We start from the raw sequence: 22,579 nt of genomic DNA, 5'->3' as shown, positions 1-22,579 counted from the left end.
CATTTCCTCCAAGAGAAAATGTATTTTTTTCTGAAGGACAGCTAATTTTTTAATAGATGCAATAATTCTCTTGCATTTTCTCCCATCAACATGGTATGAATTGACTTGGCAAGCATGTAGCACAGCCTCAATAACCATTACATACCCCACTTGATATCCTGGAGAACTAGAAACGACTTAGATGAGCTGGTCCACACAGATACCACGGAATTCATCTGCCAAACACAACTCAAAAAACCCAAACAATTATTAGAGTTTAAGGATTGTTTCCTCAGAGATCAGGAAGTCTGAGAGGTCTGACCTGGGCTGGTTACTGGCAGGAGGACATGCTAGGAAGATAAAAATGCAGTCTGCAGCTCTGAGACTCATGAATCAAGGCTTTTTATCTAATTTGCCAGGCTGGATCTACTGTTTGAGAGCCTGTCACAAGTACAGCCTGCTTGCTGCATGCGTCCAAAACTCTTCGCATCCTCCCACTTGCAGGACAGTGCCTTTCTGCGTGTTCAGTGATAGTTCAGTGGCTAGCTATACATTCCGACCCGGTTGTGTCCTAGGTGATTTAAGGTGAGAGTTGACACTGCTCCTTTGAGAGAGTCTTATGGTTTATATTCCTTTTTTAATTCATTACCAGGTACCAGTACCTACAAGGCCTGCTTTCCCTCAGGTACCACGGCAGAATTAGTAAGTGCCTTCCCCAAAGCACTGAGTCATATATTTTAGGACAAAAAGAAAAAAGTATTATACAGGCCACATGCACCAAGCATACTGTTTATGCTCTTCAGCATCTACAGATCCCAAAGCCTACAAGGTCTGTTCACATCTGCAGGGTGATGCTTGTACGATTGGTATCATTTTCCTTTCTTCATTTCTCAGTCTTCTTCACCAATTTAGTGATAAAGGACTTCCCTTTTCAGGGAAAGGTTCCCTAAATTTACTTACCCATTTTGCAGTTTAGTTAATTACCCATCTACCTTCCCATAAAGTAGATCACAGGTAAGATTCTGTTTGCTTTAATATGTATCTATATCTTCTGTCATATGTTGGTAAAATAATCTTTTAGTCCCCAAGACAGCTATCATAACTGTCTTCGAAGGGGGAACAGTTCAGACCCTTTCACGAGAGACCCCAATATATGTGCAGGGCAAGGGAGATGGATGCATCTAAAAGCCAGACACAGCTGACAGAAAAGTGTCAGCCTGTTACTCTCCATACCCCAGGCTCTAAAATCACTGCTTCCAGTTCCCCATCCCTTTTTTATATGCCTTCTGACCTGTGCCACCTATTTTTTTGGCCTTCCTCCATAGTCCCCATCCAAAGTCCTCATTTGTGCCAAATTATAGCCCTTCTTCCCTCACTGAAGAAAATTGTTCTCTTGTAATGCCTTATTATACTGCTGCTCTTCTGCCACACACGTAACTACATGCATTTGATTAATTTCAAAATTATTTCCAATGTCTCTTGAGCTCTTGTGCTGAAACTACATTTTCTCTGCATAAATGAAAATAAATATCCCAAAGGTTTTAACATGGAACCTGCTGAGTTTTCTCCCATTTTGGCCAAGGGTAGAATTTCAAATTTATAATAATAGAGATTGAATTCAACAGCAGCCAGATGACTTCTTGCTGCGTGTAAGTTAACTTCCATAAAGAGAATATGGCAACGCAGGTGCCATTACTTTGTCCACACTGATCAACTAACTATGCCTGTGCAGAATTGAAGTCCTATTTTCAGGACTTTTCATTTTCACTTTTTATTTTTCAATAATGAATTTTTATTTGTTTTATTTTTCTTTATTTTTCTGACTACCATGCTCTTTGGGATAAATGTCAAAGCTCTGGAGAGCCATAGCTGGGTACACAAGAATGAACAAGTAACATATTCATTGAAATTTCTGCCTTTAGGAAGTGTTGGGGTGAAGGGAGGGGTCAGGTGAGAACCCCCAGTTCTGGTGACCCCCCATCTGGATCACGTAGTCACCATCCTCTGTAACCTTGTGAAACATGCCAGATTTTATGGCAACATCAGCATATTTCAGGGCATTCAGAGAAGGCAGCCTTCCAACCAAAAGGGGTTTTCCTTTCACTGCCCCAGAAGTAGCATCCAGTGAGAGGGCAACTTCCACACCTAAATACCCCTGAGATGAAACAGAAACTTCTTTACAGGCAAGACAGCCTGTTTTTATTCCTTCCCCCTGTGGCAACGATGAAGAGTTAACCTGTATTGCTGTTATAACTGATAACTTGCACTCTTCCAAACTGTTGCATTTTAATATAATTTTTAACACAAATATGCCCTACTTTTCAAATCCTGTGGGGACACAATGTGAAAATGTGGGGGGAAGGGTAAAAGTAATCTTGATCCAGTCTTGCAGTCTTGATCCAAATGCCATCTTAGTCACAATTTTCTTAGGAAGAGTTTTGCTTACTTTTAACATTACTGAAATGGTTATGTAGGCTGAGCTCTAAGGATGATGAAGGACAGTGCTTTCCCTTCGGGCAGGTGTAAGATACTAAAGAAGGTGAAGGAGCAGAAAGCCAATACGTGATGACCAAAGGAAGGAGCTCTCTGCTCACTTAGAAACCTTTCTCCATATTGTCTTCCTCAGTTAGAGCCAGCGCCCCTGACCTCACCTCCTAAGGACTGCTAGCAAGTCTCCACCCTTCCTTAATTTCCTACTCCCAAGTCCCTTTCTTGCCAGAAAGGCAAGGAACGTGTTTTACACACCCACTAGTAACCAGAAGCACATTCAGTAACTTTTTGGTTCACTTCCAGAGAGCGTTGACACCACATAGACAAAAAAATGATGCGGAAAGAAAAGAATTAAGAAAGAAAAAGTTAAAAAACTACATTACTAATATAAAAGATGAAACACGTCGTGTGCGTGTGCGATACAGAAGAACGCTGGTACATTTGCTTTAGCAGATGGAGTTACTGCGGCAGGTGTCTTTAAAGCGTATGCATGTAGCTTGAAGTATGCATATGCGTATAGCTTAAAGTAAAGGTCCAAGTGAGTGAGTAGTAGGGAAAGCGCAGTGCCAAGAGCTGGTAGGGAACAGGCTGAGTTCCCTCTAGTGGCTTGCCTGGGCACTTCCCAGGGGTGGCCCCGAAAGGACCCATTTTGGGAGCAGCAGCCCATCACTCCCTCACTCATTAGAGCCTTGCCCAGAACCCATGCTTGTATTAGGTAGCTGGAGGGTATAATCACTGAGTAATTCCTGGTGAGAGCCTAATTGCAAGTTAATTTTAAGTGAGTTAAGTAAACAGATTAAATCAATCCTTCCCTGTATTTATTTTTCATTGGTTCACATGAGGACGCAACAACCCTTAAAAATTCCCTGTCTGCTTTACTCTGCTGCTTCATTGGGTTGATGTCCACTGCTAATACCCGCTGTTGCTAATACCTGCATTAGGCAGAGGCTTTATGAGATCCCAGTGAGTCAGAACAATCTATGGGATGTCGTCAGGAAGTTTTGGGGAAAGGCTCTGCAGATGGAAACACAGCCAGCAGCAGCTCAGTCTCTATTTGTGGCTCCATGTAATACATTTATTTTAAGTGAACATCAGGCAGTAATTTATTAGGTCAAAATACTGTTGAATTATTGTTGTGCTGTTGCATTAGAACACTGAAAAGGTAGCAAACAAGAAAGAATAGAAGAAAACAAAAAAAGTTAATGTTTTTTGTTTTGTTTAGCTCGTGTTTTACCAAAGAAGGCAGCTGGAAGATTAAGACAAAATGGATTAGGCAGGAAACCTCCATTTCTAAAAGAAAACATCGAAAACATCCAGTGCACTTTTGGCAGATAGTGTATTTTGTAAAACACACACGACATATTAATTACTGTGTCCCTGGGGTTTTAAAAATATAGAAGAACACATTTCCTACTGTAAACTTACGAACTTTGGAGGAAATTGCAATAACTAGGAGTAAAACTGTATGTTGTTGCTCTCTATCCTGTGTTTTTATCATAGGATACAGTGTAGAATATGCCATAAATCGAGGGCCTAAAAGTTAGAGACCTATGTCTAACCTCAGCCTCAATTTAACAGTCAGCAGACAGAAAGGGGCACGTTCATTTCTGGCAACTATTTTTACAGGTTTGGAGAAGATTGTAAATAATTCTGTTTGTCAGAATTTCACTAGTTTATCTAGGCTGGTACCTGTCATTGTCAGTACTCACCTAGTCACCGCATAGAGGAGATAATAGGTATGAGGTCATTTACCTCCAAAGAAATCTCCTCTAAGCTCTTAGAGAGTGGTATAAAATCTGATGACTTTCCATCTCTCCTTCAAATTCTTCTTTTTTAAAATATTTATAATAAATTTGGTTAATTATGGTATTCGTAAAGATAAATAAATTGCAATACCTTTCAGGCCTGATGGATTTTAGCTTTAGTGATATTTTGCAGCAGTACATTCCATAGACTAGATGCCCAATAAGTGACAAATTCGTTTTAAAAAGGATTAACTACTACATGAATGAACAAGCAACCTATAAGGCATAAAGCAAGCCATGACTCAATTGGCAAAAATATTTAAGAATAAAGAACAAGTCCTTTCAAAGTCCCTTTTTTATTAAAAGTATCCTAATTGTTGAAATCGAGTTATTTTTAACGTACTATCTCGCTCTATGTGAAGTTAGAACTAATCAAATTGTATTCTTGGACTGTGTCCGTACTATATAACCAACACCATCTTGATCAACACATTTCAGTTAAAAGCCATGCATTATCACACCTAAAAATCCTCCTTTACATAGAATAAAAATATATTACAGCTTATGAAAATGTCCTTAATACTTCTAACTGAAGAAGAGCCTGATATTCTTTATTTTCCCCAAAAATAATTATCCAATTGGTCAAAACCAAGGTGAGGTTAAGTATAAAATCTGCTACTAGGACAAATTCTTTTCCAGTGTATAGAAGTTTGCCTTCTAACGCAACATACTTTTAAAATACAGTTATAATATAATGAAGACATCATTCAGCAATATGTAAAAGTGATATGTTCAGACACGTGCAAGGTTTCATTACAGCAAAATATTACTTTATATTCATAAATACACTTTTTAGTTAATTTTGACTTTTTAAGTAGAGTTTCTATACGAGATGCCAGATGGATACTGTGTTTGGTTTACCTGTGTGTCACCTTTCACTGTGCTTACCACAAGCTTTTTAACAACACCCTGTGAAACTAGCCTGACTGCTCATCTAACCTGGATGAGCTAGCTGAAGTTCAGAGCATGGATCACATTTCGGACTTACTCAGCCTGGCCTTTTGCCGAGTTAGCTGTTTTTTGGAATTGGCAAAGTTTTTGACAGGTTTTGCAAGACTTGACAGTTTAGCCTCAGCTCTGCTCTGGTGGCACTCATGATCTTGCTTCAATGTCATAGGCACTTAAACATCACCTAAGTACAGAACATCAGAGACTGAAGTCCTCCTTGTACTCTTCTTCCTCACATGAACAGTTGTTCTGATTTAATGGAGTTCTTGTAGCGTCACTGTGTCAGGCCAAATTTTCTCTTACCAGTGGAAAGACTTAAGTGTAAGCCCAAATTTAGAGTTCTGAGAAGAGGACATCCCCTTCAAATGAAATACCAAATATCGGTGAGATTCTTCATTGTATTCATTTCAAGACGGCAAATGGGTTATCATAAGGTTACTAAGTCTCAAACAACTTTATAATGTATTATGTTCTATACTCCTGGGAAATTTAACCATTTGAAACAGGTGTCAATCATCTTCAAATGCCAGTCAATAACCAGTTTCATGACAGAAACTCTGAGAGTTGGAGCATAAGAGAATTTGGATGTTGTAATGCTTCCTTACATTGTGCTTTAGTTTGAACGTCTTTGTGTTTCTCTGGGGAGACTGGGACAGAGGTCTCAGCATTGAAGAAAACAATCTTAATTTTGTTCCTGAACTGGAGGACCTTTGTTGGGAGCTTGACCCTGATTTTTCCATGCACTTTGACCTTTGCCTTAATGACTCGGACTGTGACTTTGTCCTTGATAACCCTGTTGATCTACAGCATCTTGGAAGTGATCTGGAGTGGAACTGAGACTGGCTGTGAGAGTGTCGTCTATACTCTGACAGGCAAAACACACAGTACTTCTTCAGTAAAACTACAGTATTTTTTATTGCAGAAATTACATCTTAGGCATGCATCCTTGAGCTATCTTGTCAATTCTGTGACAGTGAACAGTGTTCATATTGATTGCTTTCCATTTTGAAGTCTATTGACATTTTTTAAGCAGCTTGGTCTCATATCTAAGTACTACACAACACCACTTTTCATATTTAACAATAGTTTCTTTGCATTCAAATTTCTGCAGTCTGACAACTCTGGATTTGTGCTGCAAAATTAATTGCATGAAGAATAAAAAATATTGCTGTGAGTTGAGTGATATAATCAGTCGAATAAATATAAGAAAGCATTTCAGAGACTGTATTACCCCTAGCATCTCCTCAGAATAAATTAGGTACTGACATATTTTTGTGAATCTAGGCCTTTGTTCAAAGTAATTTCATAAGACCTTTTTTACATCCTGCATGCAAACTGAATATTCCTGTATAAGCACAGAATCTGCAGAAGATAAAAGCAAAGGAGATATGTAACAAATGAAAATTTAGGGCCATCTTAGCCATGAAGCTAAATAAAGCTTCATTAATTATTTAATCCCTTTATAATACTGAATGAGATAAAGTGCCTTTCACACTGGGACCTCTACCACATGTCCAGATGGGTCTCCTGCCCTGGCTACTTCACTGAGCATGGGTCTCCTGTCCAGACAGCAGGGCTTCTGCAGCACCCAGGAGAGGGCATTCGAAGTGCTGGGACAGGCATTTCCAAATGAAAGCAAATAACATGCAATCAATCTCAGAAAATGTCACCGTAAGGTCTAGGGCCTGACTCTATGGACATTTTCACACATGCTTATTTTTTCTGTTAGTGAGTGGACTTACTGATGTGGCAATTCGTAACAAAATTAAGCACATACTGAACCTGTCTTCATGCTCAGGGCCTTACCAAACATCCATGTTTGCATGTTGAACGTGAAGTCACTAATAATTTCTCCATGAGCTCTATATACACCTTCATCATTTTCATTCCCCCCATCTATAGTTTGCATCCCACAAAGGGCAATAGACAAATGTGACAGATGGTGGTCACCCCATGGACTAGGGCAAGACCTGCCCTGTGAGAAGGGTGTGTTGTTCCTCCACCATCACCTCAACGAGGTACACACTCATGCACAGGACTGTTCATGCAGTCTTTCAAGGCAGGAAGAAACATGTTGTGTGCTGCAGGCCATCTGTTTGTAAACTCTTCACAGACTCTAACCTTCGCTAGCCAAGGAGGTGACATCAGCGCTGCTACCGTGGGTGAGCAGCAAAGATTTGTGTCTGCTTGATGGGAAAGTCTGTGCATAGCATGACATGGCTGCAGCACCAGTGTGGCTTCCTGGGGACTCCAGCAGCCATAGCTGATGGTTTGTAGTAAGTGAAGGAGCAGGAAGAGATGTCACAGCTGTTATAGGGAATGAGACATATATTTTGAGGATATCTCTGAGTTACTCGAGGAAATATTTTCTTCTTCTTTGAAGCAGGTATGTGGTTCTAAGGTGAGATATCTGAGATATTTCTCATGTAAGCTGAATATCAACAACATGGGGAGAGCTGCAGGTCTATCCGCTGATCTCCATCCGCACTGTTTATGCAACGTTTGGAGGTTTGGACAGTGCCTTTGGCACTCCAGAAAAATCACTTTGCTAAGGCTCGCCATATTAAAGTCTAATGCAAACAGCAGTTCCCAATACCTGACCATAAGATAATTCAGACTGGAAGGGACCTCAGGAGTCCTTTGGTCCATCCTCCTGCTCACCAGGTTGCTCAGGGCCAATTCTGATCATCTGAAATGGAGCCTAGCAGAGAGTTGGGTGACTGAGTGCCTTCAACCTCTTCCTGTCATACAGCATTCTTCCTGTCAGAGAGCTTAAATATAGCGCCATAATGCTAATGGTTTGGGAAAGCTTTGACATCAATCTGTCCCTGTTTTCTACATGTTGAGTTAAAAGGTCTGAAAGGTATAAAATGTGTAAGGATGAGCACGAGGGATTAAAAAAATCACAACGGATCTTGTGCAAAGTGTTTTAATTCTGCAATTGTCATCTAAAAACAAATGGATATTTAGCCTAGTGTCCCTCGAGAGGATTTGTCCCAGATTGCTGGGAAGGCACATCCTTATGTTACACACTGGTAGCCAAGCACATACACTGTACTTATAACTGAACTGAATGTTTATACAGATTTAAATTGTAAAAATTTGAACAGATGAGAAAAAATAAATCATTCATAGTTGATAATTAATTTGTTATATTGTTCTACAAACAGGATGCTCAGCAGGCTTCAGAACTCATTCTGCTCAACAGGTGGCAAACAGTAGTTTTGCATTAGCTGTCCATAAAATCAAGTGAATACATGCTGGTACCGTGAGTTCCACAACCATGTTACTCAACAAGCAGAGGTCAGTAAAGTACCTGACCTGTCTGTACATTGTGCCTCACGGTATAAAATTTTATCCAAGTTTAATTTTCCTTTATACTTCTGGAAGGATTTATGTGCTTGTCATGGTTTTAACCTGGCAGGCAGCTAAACACCACACAGCCACTCACTCACTCTGCCCTGCCCACCAGGGAATGGGGCAGAGAATCGGAAAGGTAAAGGTAAAGGGACTTGTGGGTTGAGATAAAAACAATTTAATAATTGAAATAAAATATAATAATAATAATAAAATATACAAACAAGTGATGCACAGTGCAACTGCTCACCACCCGCTGACCAGTGCCCAGTCCACCCCTGCTTAGTGATCCTGGAGGAGAGAAATCCCGAAACCACAATCCCAGAAGAGCGAGAGCTACTTCCTGGCCAACCCTCATCTCTATACTGAGCATGATGCATGATATGGAATATTCCATTGGCTAATTTGGATCCATTGCTCTGGCTATGCTCCCTCACAGCTTCTTGCGCACCCACACACTAGCAAAGCATGGGAAGTTGAAGAGTCCTTGATTTCTTAGCAACAACTAAAAACATCAGTGTATTATCAGCATTCTTCTCATACCAAATCCCGTCCTAAATCCAAAACATAGCACTACTCTAGCTACTAAGAAGAAAATTAGCTGTATCCCAGCCGAAACCAGGACAGTGCTCTTTGTTTAAGGGTTCTGGAAAAGGCCAGATACAATAGTGAAAATAGGAGGAATTTACAAAATAGCTGGTGAGGAGAGTGAGGACACCTGATGTTATAGGAATAACACAATTTAGAGATTTTCTCATTGAAATTAGCAGTAGTACTAATATATGGTGCATACCTTAAAGCAACTATAAGAGGAGAGTGGAAAAATCTGACAATTACTTTTATGTCTGTGGTGCTGATTGAAAGTACTGGACTATATTTGTTTCTTTGGTGAACTAAGTCATTTTTTCTTAAGTATCTATTAAAAGTAAAAAGTGATACTGTAGAATCAATACCCAGCCTGACTCCAGAAAAGACATTGCTAGGGTTGGAAATTTAATTTTGCTCTTTCGAGTCACTCAAACCTTGGACTTTCTGCCAATCTGCAAAGTAATCATGCTAGAGAGTCTTGTGATAGAGGCACCTGCTGCTAGGGAACCCAGATTAACATTACTGGCACATACTGAGCAGGCTACAGAACAGCCAACACATACTAATGATGCCTGGGCTGCGAAGTCAGCTGGCAGCCTCGAGACAGCCCATTGTCAGTCCCCTGCGCTCCGCGGTTGCCGCAGCTTCCCAGTACTGGCACAGGCACTCCTTGCCAGGGCAACTTTAGCCTCTATTTATTTATTTATTTATTTATTCCAAAGTAGGTCACTCTGAGCCATCTGTTGACACTTAAAAGCCACAGAAGTTTCCAGATTCCCTATGGTACCCTGCAGTTTAACACATTTTTAATACCCTTTTGTTCTACCTAGCTGTTGTATGGAGTGACATTACTAATCACAAGAGCTCATTCAATCAGGTAATGTGTTTAGCAGCTGAGTGCAGGTCTGGGAGTAATATACTAGAGGTGAGCGTAACTGAGTGGGGAGGGAACGCAACAAGAAGGGCCTGATTTTTTTGCTGATGGTGAATCCTGGGCAACATTGCTCTCAGCAAAATGGTGCTCATAGTCTGTCTGCTTTCTGCTTCTCCAGCAGCCTTGTTGAAAGCTTAGGGAAGCAATCAGTCCTAGATAGGTATATAGTGGGTCTTGTCAGGCTCCAGTTAAATTTGCTTCTCTTGTTCTCTAATGGTGAGCATGTGAAATAAAGAACATTTCATGTCCACAGTTGTCTTTCTAACTTCCTTGCACAGCACCCTCAGCTCTCACCCATGTGCCTGTTCAGTATGGATTACCCACACACTGCAAGGATGATTTTTTTTTTTAAATAGTGCTCTTGATTTGAAGTGATTATGTCCCACTTACCTACAGGCAGATTTCTGGAAAGGCACATCTCCACATGGGTGAACAGGGGTTGCATCACTGGCATCGCACACAAGTCCTAACAAGCGCCTTTGGTATGAGATACAGTAAGCGGCATTGATAAGGAGAGGAGAGGTCACATGCATGTGTTGCCGCTTGTCTGCGGCAAGCTCCGTTTGGTTGCTGGCTGGCCTGAGGCTATTCGCACCCCAGGGCCATTGAGCACTGACACCAACGTGAGGATGCAACAAATGGCGTTTATTTAACTGCGTAACAGCCTTATATAGTCGTCTTGTCCCGTACGAACTCGCGTGATACTTGCACTTCCTGCTCCTTTCGCCACACCTACTTTTCCGTTACAACGCGAGATTTTCCGGTCGCCGTACCCTAATCTACCTACAGCATGTGATACAAAACATACATAAAACATACAACAGAGCACACAAATATCTGTTGGTGCATGGAGATTGTGCGTGAGAATGTAGGAGATGAACATTTTAATTATAGGAACTGGCCCTGGCCACCTTGCTACTCACTGGATGCTGTTTGAGGTATATGCATCTTCCACCTGCTAATGTTGAGCCACCTCTGTCTCCTGTTTCATGAAAAGATTTGGGACAGTAGAAGGAGAGTCAGATCTCTATAAAGTATAAATGCACAGACCATATCTGACATTTATAATAAACTCTGAAAAGGTAACAACGTTATGAAGTACCTGAACAAACTGCAACTCAGGGTCTTTATGACGTGCTTAAAAACAAAATAGCTTAACTCTAGGCAACGACAAACAGGGTGGGGTAACTAAAGATCAAGCTCTCTTGGACGAGAAACAACTAGAACACATTACCTAAGTTTGCCAGATGTCATTGGGCAATGCATGACTTCACCTCGAAATCATTTTAACCATTAGTTGAAACCAAAATGGATTGGACTAGCTTGTTCAGTAATGCAGTTTGACCACAACTGTTTGCAATTTTCAGTACTTGTTCACAGGTCTCTGGATATACTGGATGTCTTAGTTTCCTTGGATTTTAAAACTATAAAAACATACTTGTTTCAATTCACAGTGAGAACTGCACAAGTTCAAATGACCCTAAAACTCTGGCAAAGTTCTGCACATGTGTTACATTGACCTGAAAAAATCCAGCTGCACTCTCATGAGTTATTCATATATGCAAGGTCACCAAAGTTCCTAGTAATGTAAATTAGAAATATGATTCTTTTTAATAGCCCCGCAGACACATATATGTTTTTCTTTTTCACTTATCTGTTTTTTTTTCCCAGAAAACTGATATAAACTCAAACAAATCTGCAAATTCACTATACCTGTAAACCTCTTCTTGTCAGCAGTAAACCCAGGAGTGTATGTGGTGAGTGCAAACATAATCTGTAAGTGTTTATTCAAGTTTGTGATATCACATAAATTAAATAAAGACTAAAAAATAATTGTGTGTTATAATGGCTATTGCCAGCGTGTTGTTGCTTTGTATATTCCCACTGTGAATAGATAAAGTATGGTTTTGCAAATATTTATTTTGAAATGAATATCTTAAGCAAATAATCGTTATTAATGAACAGCCATAAGGCTTATTGTGTTCATATTTGCATGATTGGTACAAATCTGTTCAGTAATAGGAGCAAAAATAATGACTCTTTTTAATGTAATTTCCCAAGGTATTATGGAAAATGTCAACTCTTAATATAAGTGTATTTATGATTATGCAATGTATCATACTTCAGATTTAAAAAAATTAATAACAAAAAAGCTTTAGCGGTAAAGAGATTTGCAATTAGACACAGTAAGCTGCTGGTTTGCTGTCTCAATAGCTCCTCAGTACCACTAAATCCACAACAAAGTACTTAATAGTAATTTGTGATGCCTAACAGAAGCAATCCATTTAAGATTCCTGTGGATTGTAAATATATCATAATTTTGCTATCTATCTGCAAAATAGTATACTCATATGAAACAAACGAGAGGCTTTGACATAATTTTTATGAGATAAAAATCTCAATCTATATTTAAATTGAAATTTAAAAATAGAAAATTGAATATTGAGTTGAGTTGTCATCTTCTGTCTGTTTAACCCACAAATACATACTGTCTATGAACAAACAGCTGTAATACTTCAAAGACTCAATGTATTAAAAATAAAGATCTGTAAGAGCTGCATAATAGTTTCTTCCTCCAAGGGAATAAAAGAGCTGGGGCCTGACTGTGGTTCTGTTTGAATCAATAGCAGAATTAAACTTTATTTCTAACAGCATAGGATGTAATTGTAAATAACTAGTGGCATACATATGTTACTAAAGAGGCATTTTAACATCAGGAAAGATCAGATTTTTTTTTCATTACTTAGAAAAGTTTAACATAGTCTAGATTTCATTTTGCACTTACATTTGTATTGTCATAAATATTAAAAATATTATCAACCGCTTTTAAAATTGGCAGAGGAGAGAAGCAATTAAATGTGTGGAGATTTGTATAACAATTTTTTACTTTCTTTTTAGCTCTATAAAGACTTAACAGGGAAAACACTTGATCTCATGAATATAGAGACAGATAACTCTCTTCTACAGGTAGCGAGGGTGAAGTTAACCACGATGGGCAAAGCACCTGAGGTTTTGACCATTATGCGCCTGCCTGTTTTCTGTGCTTTTGTTTACTGTGCTGTCCACAACACAAGCGGTCTGTGAGCCACCCAGTGAACCCACAGAGGGAAAGCCAGCAGTAACTGGTGATGTCCATGCTCCTGTCCTTCCTGAGGGCGAGGTAGCTTGTTGCTCAGGCTGTAGAGAGGACTTGGCAGCAATAGAGACTTAAGTCATTCGCATCTTATGATCGCTTTTTCCTTCCGCTCTGGGCTCTTTGTGTTTATTGCCCAGTCAGTAAGTCATGCTATGAAATCAATTGCTGAAATTATCTGATTTTAAACAAGCAAAATCTACCTTTTAGAGGGAGAAAGGAACTAGACATCTAAGACACAACCAAATACAATACAACAATAATATAATAATCAAACAACTCTAACAAATAAAGGCTCATAGTGTCAGTAATGGAGCTGTTTAACATCAGGTGTCTTGATGGGACAACTGTGTGATCAGGCCATTTTAATCATGAATCTTTTCTAGCTTGGACAGCATTATGACCGTAATGATGCTGCTACTACAGAAATGATACAAATACAACAATTGACCTATAGTATAATGTGAAATACGTGACCACTTTAGATGTTAAAATACATTGGTAAATTTAACGGTGTAAGAAAAAAAAGGGCATAGTCGAGGCAGGATTTTTTTATTGGAGGTGTGGGAGGGGTTCAAGGCATTTTTCTCCAAGGTAAGATCTCTGACATTTGACACTTTTCTTGCTGTTACAAAACTAAAGAAGTTTGAGTATGAAAGAGAGAGCAGACAGTCAGTAAGTTTTGCATGTTAAGAGTATTGGATATTAGTAACACCAGAGATTTAATTCTCTGTTTACATTCTGCTGTGCAAACTTCGAGGAGCCCCATAATAGCTCATCAGTTTTACGTAACTCTTCAGAGAGCCAAACCAAAGAAAGAAATGTTGAGTTTATCTAGCCCTTTTAAACAGCTGCCTGCCCTAATTGGCAATGCTTAAGTCAGGCAATTTTTGAACTTTTCTTGGAGTTAACTGATGTTTCTTGTTAAAAAATGTCACCCTAGTTGGAAAAAGGAAAAAAAAAAGCAAAAATACAGAATACCACTAAGCTCTTGCTGCATTCTTGCAGCTTTCAGAGTGCAAATGAAAATCTGCACCAGATAGGAAAGCACTGTTTTGTTAATCCAGTCTAAAGCTAGCAAAGCTTATACCAGCCTCTGTGGCTAATGGTGCATGAAAGTGATTGTTTTGAAAATAACTGTGTCGGTTTAAAATATTACTGATTCTCTCCCAGAGGATACCACCCACACAGCGGAGTCAGCAGACTGAAAACACAGATAATTCTAAGCTGCTTCAGGATAAAGTCCAGTGTTTAAAGCATAAAATGCCAAGGGAGGCGGGGGGGGTGGGAGCAGCTTGAGTTAAGCTCTTGGACTTTGCACTGGAACAGCTCAGAGACACTTGGGTCTCAGTCTGCCACCAGCACTGGGGCAGGCATCTTTGGCAGGTACGAAGAGCTGGGGGCAGTGGTGTCTCAAACAGCCACCACTGCCTTCCCAGTGCATCTATCTGAGCTCTAAGCATGGTTTTTACCTTGCCCTTTTGTGTGTAGGTTCACAGCATTTGGACAAATAGTGAGGTCTTAACCACTAAGTCAAATAGCTAATACATGGGTGATTGGGAAAGGAAGATGAAAAAGGTCCTGAGGAAGAAACATGCTCTTTGAGGAATTTCAGATTTAATTCCAAGTTTTGTACAGGATGTAACCAAATCTGAGAGGAACGTTAAGCTCATATTTTCTGATTCAGTTTGCTCTGGACAATGAAATTTTCACTACACTATGATTAACTTTTCAGTGGTGGGAACAATATGTCTAGAGGGAGAAGGCTTTACTTTTCTGAATCCGCCTATCCTGCATTTCTTTTCCCTTGGTAAGAAATGTATAAGATGTAGTGGCATCCTTGATCCATTAAGCGTTAAAGAAGACAATATGCTTCAGTGACTTAAGCTATTTCTCTTCCTGAGATCTTTAAAATTCTTCTGCTCTATGGTGTTATTGATATTGCAATCTGACCACAGAAGCCCTTATCACGCTTTCTTTTTAAACATACAATCCACTTTCATAGCGTTGTATGTCTTGATACGTACCTCCTAATATAAAGCTATTTGTAAACCTGACTGGAATGTTATTTTAGGCAAGTCAGTGTATAGCTCCTACACACAGCAACAGCCTACTTTTGTTTTTAATACTCAATGTGCTATTGTTTTTAAAGCTTTGGATTTTGGCTTGAAATCCAGGCCACTCTGAATTTAACAGCAAAACTTTCACTGCGTTCAGTCTGATCTGGATTTCAACCTAAATGCCTAATGTTGCTAATGTGGGATGTGGTAAACTTGATCATCAAGTTTTTTATGGCCACAACAGATGTTCCTCCTTTTAGACCAATGGAAAGCTACCAGACCTCATCCACCCTCTAAAACAAAAATACAAGCATTTGTTTACAGCTTGATTCCAAGAATACGAATTGAATTAGCAGCTACGAAGTTTGTTCTTGTTTACTTACAAATAAATATATGCACAATTCTTGCTTTTCCCAAAGAACCATGATGTTGTTGGGATTGTATTTCCTCTATATAGTAACAGTATTTTTAACAGTCTAATACTGCATTATAATTTGTTTAGCACAATCAAAATATCAGCATAGTATTTTTGACCTTGTTTTAAAAAATGCATTTTTTTTTTTCTTAAGTCTAGTAGACCAGAACAACATGTTTTGGATATGTGTTTTCCATTTTATAGACTTATAATTTAGATTGACTATAATACAACTTTCTCATAATCATAACCCAAGACACAACCTATAGAAAATGAAGCTATTGAATATAGATGTTTTCTTCCTACTGGTGACATTCAATGAATTTTCAAATGGGCATAAAATGTTGAAAGACTGGTGCTTCTCCTAAAGTAGGAGAAAAAAGATGACAGGGTAATAACTGTGAACTGAAGCTTTCTCATATAAGGAGCAAGAAAATTATTGCTTGATTTGATAGGTACCATCCCATCTCTGGGGTAAATATCCAATAGTTCTTCCACACAAACAATTAACACATACTGAGGAGGAGATAGAATAGGAAAAAGACTAGAAAGGCAAGGGCTTTGTATAAAAGGAATAGAAGCCTCATTGAGCATGCATCCATTGCTTATGAATAAAATAATTTACACCTTTTCCTTTGTCTTTCCTAAATTGGTCTGATTTCATCATAGCACTGTTTTTATTGCAACAGAGAAAAAAATTCTTGTGGCCTTGCTTAGTCTTTAGTTTATGTGAAGCTGTTCCCTTGCTTTGCTCAGAGCCAAGACCCCCTCTCTGCTTTGATAACGTGCTGCAGCTGCAAATGAAGTTAAGTTTTTCTTCTGTGGCATGTCCCCGACAGCGATGCTCCCAGCAGCTCTGTCAGGATGGGATTTACCAGAACGGTTGAGCTGACTGAGTCACGCGGCTAGTCTTACTACACCTTCCTTTCCCTGGCACTTTTTGGACCTTTGCCCAATTTAACTCACTAAAACAGCAGGAAATTACCCAATAGCATATGCTATTTTTGTGCCATTTTAGTGAATTGCATTAGCTCAGGTAAAGGTCCAACACATACCACAGACAGCATAGCAAGTGGCAGGAGTTTTTGGCTGGGAGAGGGAAAATCATGGTGGAACTGGGGAAGACCCTTTTGGAAGCTGAGAGCTATCATGTGTCTTGTGAAACCATATCCAGCTGAAAAATATCCATTTTCTTTTCTGAGCTGATTTTTGCTGACTGAACTAGCTCCTTGACGACAACACAGTTGCCAGACCCACAGAAGAGAAGCAGCAGCACGAGCACGTGCCAGGAGGTATGGAGGAAGGCTCTCCCCATCAGCAAGTACCTCTCAAGGAACCGCGCTTGCAGGTACACTCTGCCTGGCCTCTTCATTTTTTTCTGTTTTTTCTGGTAATGCTGGGGTTTCCCTACTTTAAGGATAGTCAAGACCCTTGAAGTGTCTCTTCTTTGATTAATTGCTGTGATGTCAAGACACCTGCCCATTTTCTATAGTTTGCCTACTGTATTCTTTGGATTTGTCCTTGGAATGTTTTCTGTCACCTGCTGTTACTGACTGGCATGCTGTCAGGGCAGTTTAACAGTCTCACAGGCCTAAGATGTGTTGGAGGAGAGTATCTAGCTGAACAGCCAGGCCCTGAGGGTTGTGATCAGTGGCACAAAGTCCAGCTGGAGGCCAGTCACTACTGGTGTACCCCAGGGGTCGATACTGGGTCCAGTACTGCTGAGCATCTCTATTAATGACCTGGATAGTGTACAGATGATACAAAACTGGGAGGAGCGGCTGACAGACCAGGGGGTTGTGCTGCCATCCAGAGGGACCTGCACAGGCTGGAGAAATGGTCTGGGAGAAATCTCACAAAGTTCAACAGAGGGAAGTACAAAGTCCTGCCCCTGCGAAGGAATAACCCCAGGCACCAGTATATTCTGGGGGCCAACCAGCTGGAAAGGAGCTTTGCCGAGAAGGACCTGCGGGGGTTCTGGTGGACACCAAGCTGAGCCTGAGGCAGCAATAAGTCCTCATGGCAAAGAGGGCTGAGAGCACTCTGAGGTGCATTAGGAAGAGCATTGACAGCAGGTTGAGGGAGGTGCAGCACTGGTGAGGCCACATCTGGAGTGTTGTGTCCAAATCTGGACTCCCCATTACAAGGAAAATATAGAGCTACTGGAGTTAGTCCAGCACTGGGCCATGAAAATGGCTGAGGGATTGGAGCATCTGTCATATGAGGAAAGGCTGGGAGAGCTGGGAGTGTGCAGCCTGGAGACGAGAAGGCTCAGGAGGATCTCAGCAATGTATATAAGTACCTGAAGAGACAAACTCTACTCAGTGGCGTCCAGTGACAGGACAAGAGGTGATGGGCACAAATTAAAAACCATGAAATACAATCTGAACACAGGAAAACACTTTTTCACTGTGAGGGTGACCGAGCACTGGCACAGGTTGCCCAGAGAGGCTGTGGAGTCTCGATGCTTGGAGATATTCAGAACCCAGCTGGGCAGCCTGCTTCAGCTGACCCTGCAAGGAATGGACTAGATGACGTCTAGAGGTGCCTCCCAACCCCAGCTTTCTGTGACTCTGTGATTCTGTCCTCTGTAAATCATCTGTAGATGTGATTTGTAGATCACCTTGTGAAAGTCTGGGGCATACACAAATGCCACTGAAAGTCCCTGTACTGCTAGGACATAGTCCATAACTTATTATGTAGCAAATGTTGATGATCAGGAAATCAGCAACAGGCCATGCATTTCCTTTGTAAAAGAAGAAAAAGGAGTAAGGAAAGACTGTGATTTTTCCTCATCTACATGAGAACAATTTAAGCACATTCCTCCTTTGCCTTCTCTATCCTGTAATGAACACCTCACACTTTTGCAAGAGGAAAGAGAGATTCCACATCTCAAAGGGTCGTTCTAAAATATTACATTCCCAAGATGGACACCTGCTGAACTTGTTGTATTTTATAGGTTCAGCATTTTGTTAAAGTCTAAAGCATTTTTACACTCTAAAATATTGTAGTTCAAAAAGATCAGTTATCTACAAAAGGAAAATTGGGACCTAGAGCAAACAGACACGCAGTATTAATGATAGAAAATTATGTTGTACATGGAGCATGACAATTATCTGGGACTGTGAAGTGGAACTTACCAAAATAACATACCCATTATTATGTTAATTGATGTTAGCACTAATTATGGTGCATATTATCAATTTTCAAACACGCAAGTTGGAAGTGTCAAGCTGGCATAAACCCTGTAATGCTTAATTTTTAAAGATTACTGGCTATCTTACTGATGCATGCTTCAGAAGTCCTTATGGCAGACAAAGAGGATTTTAAGCATATTCTAAAGGTTAATTTCAAATGATTAAGGCTGTGGTCACATGAGTAAATCAACCCTGTGATTATCTGAGATGTCTCAGTTGGGGGGAAAAAAAAATGAAGCTCTGTGCAGATAACATAATTCCTAAAAGTAATTTAGCCACTCCCCATGAGTGGTAAATTTTCCCTGGATGAGCCCGAGCTAAGTTTGTCTCACTTTCAAATGCCTGCATTCCTGTGCACCCCCTGCTCCCTTTTCAGTCCTTCAAACAAGCAGCTGGTTTGTTTGGAGGCAGCTGCCACAGTGCAATTTGCTCTGTGGCCAAGCCTTGCCATTCCTGTGCCTCTTAACTCGGGCTCAGCTGTGGCTCTGAGACTCAACATCCTCCGCTGTAATGCCAAAGCATTACAGCATCCAGTCCTAGGCTGGATCCAGTCCATGCACTCACCACTTTGGCTTTGCCCTTCGTGTCACAGTCACCCTGGCCATGCATTGGCATGTACTCTCCAGCGTACTGTGCCGTCTGCTCTTGTTTGACCCCGTGCAGAGCCATTCAGTGGTCTGGCAGAAAACTAACTCAGCCAAAAAGCCCCACGTTTTCAGTTCTCAAATCACAGACTGCATCATATGGGGCATTCACTGCATCAGATGCAGATGGAGTAGAGACTGCACAAAAAGTACAGGAGAGGTACGAGCAAGGAGAAAAAGAAGAGCAGACTTTGAAAGCTGTAAAGAAAATGGAGTTTAGGGAGACTGGGACAGGAAACAAGTTGAGAGGTGACCTGGGCTGGCTGGGCAACAAACTGGGATTGTCTTCAGCAGAGACTGAAAGGGCTGGGAGGGAGAGACTTGTGCCTAGTGGAGGCAGGGAATACAGCCAGGAGAAGGGAGCAGGGCAGGAGAATTAGGATCCATTATGTGAGGAGAAGGGGACTGCTAACACTGACTTGGAGCCTGGAGGGGCAAAGTAGTACTTTTTGGGTGATGCTGAGGAGTGAAGACTAGAACTGACTGGATGTGGTAAGTGGTGCTGTAACAAGCACCCAGGGGTGGGACAAAGACAGACTGGAGGGGCATTAGTGGAAGGAGGTGATGGCTGGGGAAGGAGGGGCGAAAGAGTTTGTGCTCTGTGGAGGATACTCCTCTCCTGCTCTGAAACGGAGCCCAAGAGTCCCCATCTGTCTCTCACCTTTTCCCCACTGTCAGCAAATATCTATGAAACCTAATGCAGGGTTTCCCTCCTGGTACCATTTGGAAAACCACAAAGCGACTTTGCTCTTGCTTTGTTAGAGCAAATGGACGAGGTCTACGCAGTAGGTTTAATCTTCCCGAAGAGTCATGTGCAAGCCACTTAGATGTCATATGATGGAATATTTATTTTTCCAATTTACAGCTTTTAAGTTTACTGCAAGCACCCACCTTTGGGTGCAAAACTATTGATGAGGTGTATAAAGCTATACAGTGTACAGGATGAATGTGTGCGAAAGGTACAGTAGGCTGAGCAGGACCATGTGGTTTTGTTAAATAAATACGAAACTATATAGTGAACAGTAGCACCTCAGGGAACCAGGTACTTAGGAAGAAAAAATGTGTGGGTTTTTTTCCCCCTCCCACTAAAACTTAAAGTGGGAGCCAGCTCTTCCCATGACTGCAAAAGTGGTTGGGTTTGATGGATGCCTAGAGCAGCAGTTCCCAAAGCACAGCTGGCACTATCCTCAGGAACACCCTGCCTGCTCCAAAGGGCTTCCAGTCCTAGAAATCCCTTGGCAAACAGACCTGAATTACATGACCCCTTTGCTGAGTATGTGGCCCCTCAGCTGCTGACAAATACTAACTGCATGTATCCGTAGGACAGTTGAAAGTTCAGTGCATGTTTTTGGGTGGACGGCTTTATTCCACTTGGAAGGATTTGGCGGTGGAGGGAAAGAACTGACTACAACCATGATACTTGCCGGAGTGGGTTACAAGAGTAAAAATAGCTTGTGACAAATACAAGGCATGGGAGCCAGAACTCTGCTTGAAGTGACTGAGAGTCCTGTAGAGTTTGGGTGTCACTAGGTAAAGGACCTCCCCCATCATCTGTGGAGAGGGGAAACCTGCAGTTCAGCACACCAAAGCACCTCTCCAGGTGACAGAAAAGTGGTGAAAAAAGGGTACAGTGGATAAGCCATTATTAAAATGAACAAAAAGTGTATCTCTGGTCATTCGGTGAACACAAGAAAAACACCAGAATTTGTCATTTTGTTTCTGTTGACTTCAGCTTTCATCAGGTACAGGTTGGTTAGATAGGCAAGGTCCCTGCTGTCTGGCCACAGTCCAGACAACAAAACCATGCATCTGATCATCAGGATTTCATTGTGAAACTCAGCAAGGCCAGACGATTACTGCTTGGAACTTTGGGGGCAGCACCATGTGCCCACGTGCCATGCGGCACATAGGCAGCAAGTCCAAGGCTTCCCAAAAGCACTGAACTTTCTCCACTTGGACCGTGCGGAGGTTTAGCCCACACGCTTTGCACGTGGTGCTGTGGATGGCACCCGATTTACTGCGCATAAACAAAGCACCTGTGCTGCCTGTCGCTGCGGGTTCAGCTGCATGACGGGCACCGCGTGTGCCCCAGCAGAGCAGGGCGAGGACAGGCCGCAGGCGCTGCAGCTGGCTAACTGTTGTGGGGAGCGTCTGGAGCTACCACCACCCAGCCAGATACACATTTGTCCTGGTTTTGCGGGGATAAAATTTATAGAATCAATTTTCTGTTACATTTTGTTTCAGTTTGTGGCCAGCTGTGGTATGGTGATCAAGGCCATTAGCAGTTAAATCCAGGGCAGCTGACCCAGGCTGGCCCACAGGTGTATTCTGTAACCTTAGTGTCAGGCTCACTAGAAATGGGAAAGCTGCTGGGGATGAGGGGAACTATTTGCTCTGCTCCTTTCTCCCTCCTTCTCAACAATTACTATCCCTGGAATGACTTGCCACCGCTCTGCAGGCTAAGTATAATCTTGTGTGTTTTGTATTAGCATTGATATTGGTTTCCTTATTTTATTAAAACTGCTTAAATTTTAACCCCCGAGTCTCCCTCCTTTTCCCAATTCTCTTTCTCAGCTGGGGAGGGGACATTGGGTGATAGAACAACTGGCTATTATTTAGCCCCAGATGCAGGCTAAACGAAGACAAGGTTGCAGCTTCTCTCACAGCTCTGGGGTGCAGAAAAAAACAAAGAAACGTAAAGGAGAAGACAAAATCCAGCCGGATGGGACTTCTAGATGAAAAATAAAGGAGATGTTGAGGAAGACAGGGTGTGAATTTCCAAGCCCTGCAGAGTTAGGGCAGATCTTGACTGTGATCTCTGGGAAATGGCGCACAGAGAGCAGCCGAAGACTGAAATCAGCTTGTTTTGATGGTAAATGCGTGCGTGAGCGAGTCAGGCGTTAACTCCGCAGCAAAGCACAGCTGTGAGAAGCACCGCGCACAGGGCAGCATAAGCCCCCGGTGGGCCGCCCACGGAGCTCCGCCCGGCGCGGCGAGCAGCGGCCCCCTGGGCGCGCTGGGACGGGTAG

This window comes from Nyctibius grandis, chromosome 1, assembly GCF_013368605.1.
Source record: "Nyctibius grandis isolate bNycGra1 chromosome 1, bNycGra1.pri, whole genome shotgun sequence".
Lineage (NCBI taxonomy): Eukaryota > Metazoa > Chordata > Aves > Nyctibiiformes > Nyctibiidae > Nyctibius > Nyctibius grandis.
The sequence above is the reverse complement of the archived record's forward strand: the minus strand, read 5'-3'. Positions refer to the sequence as shown.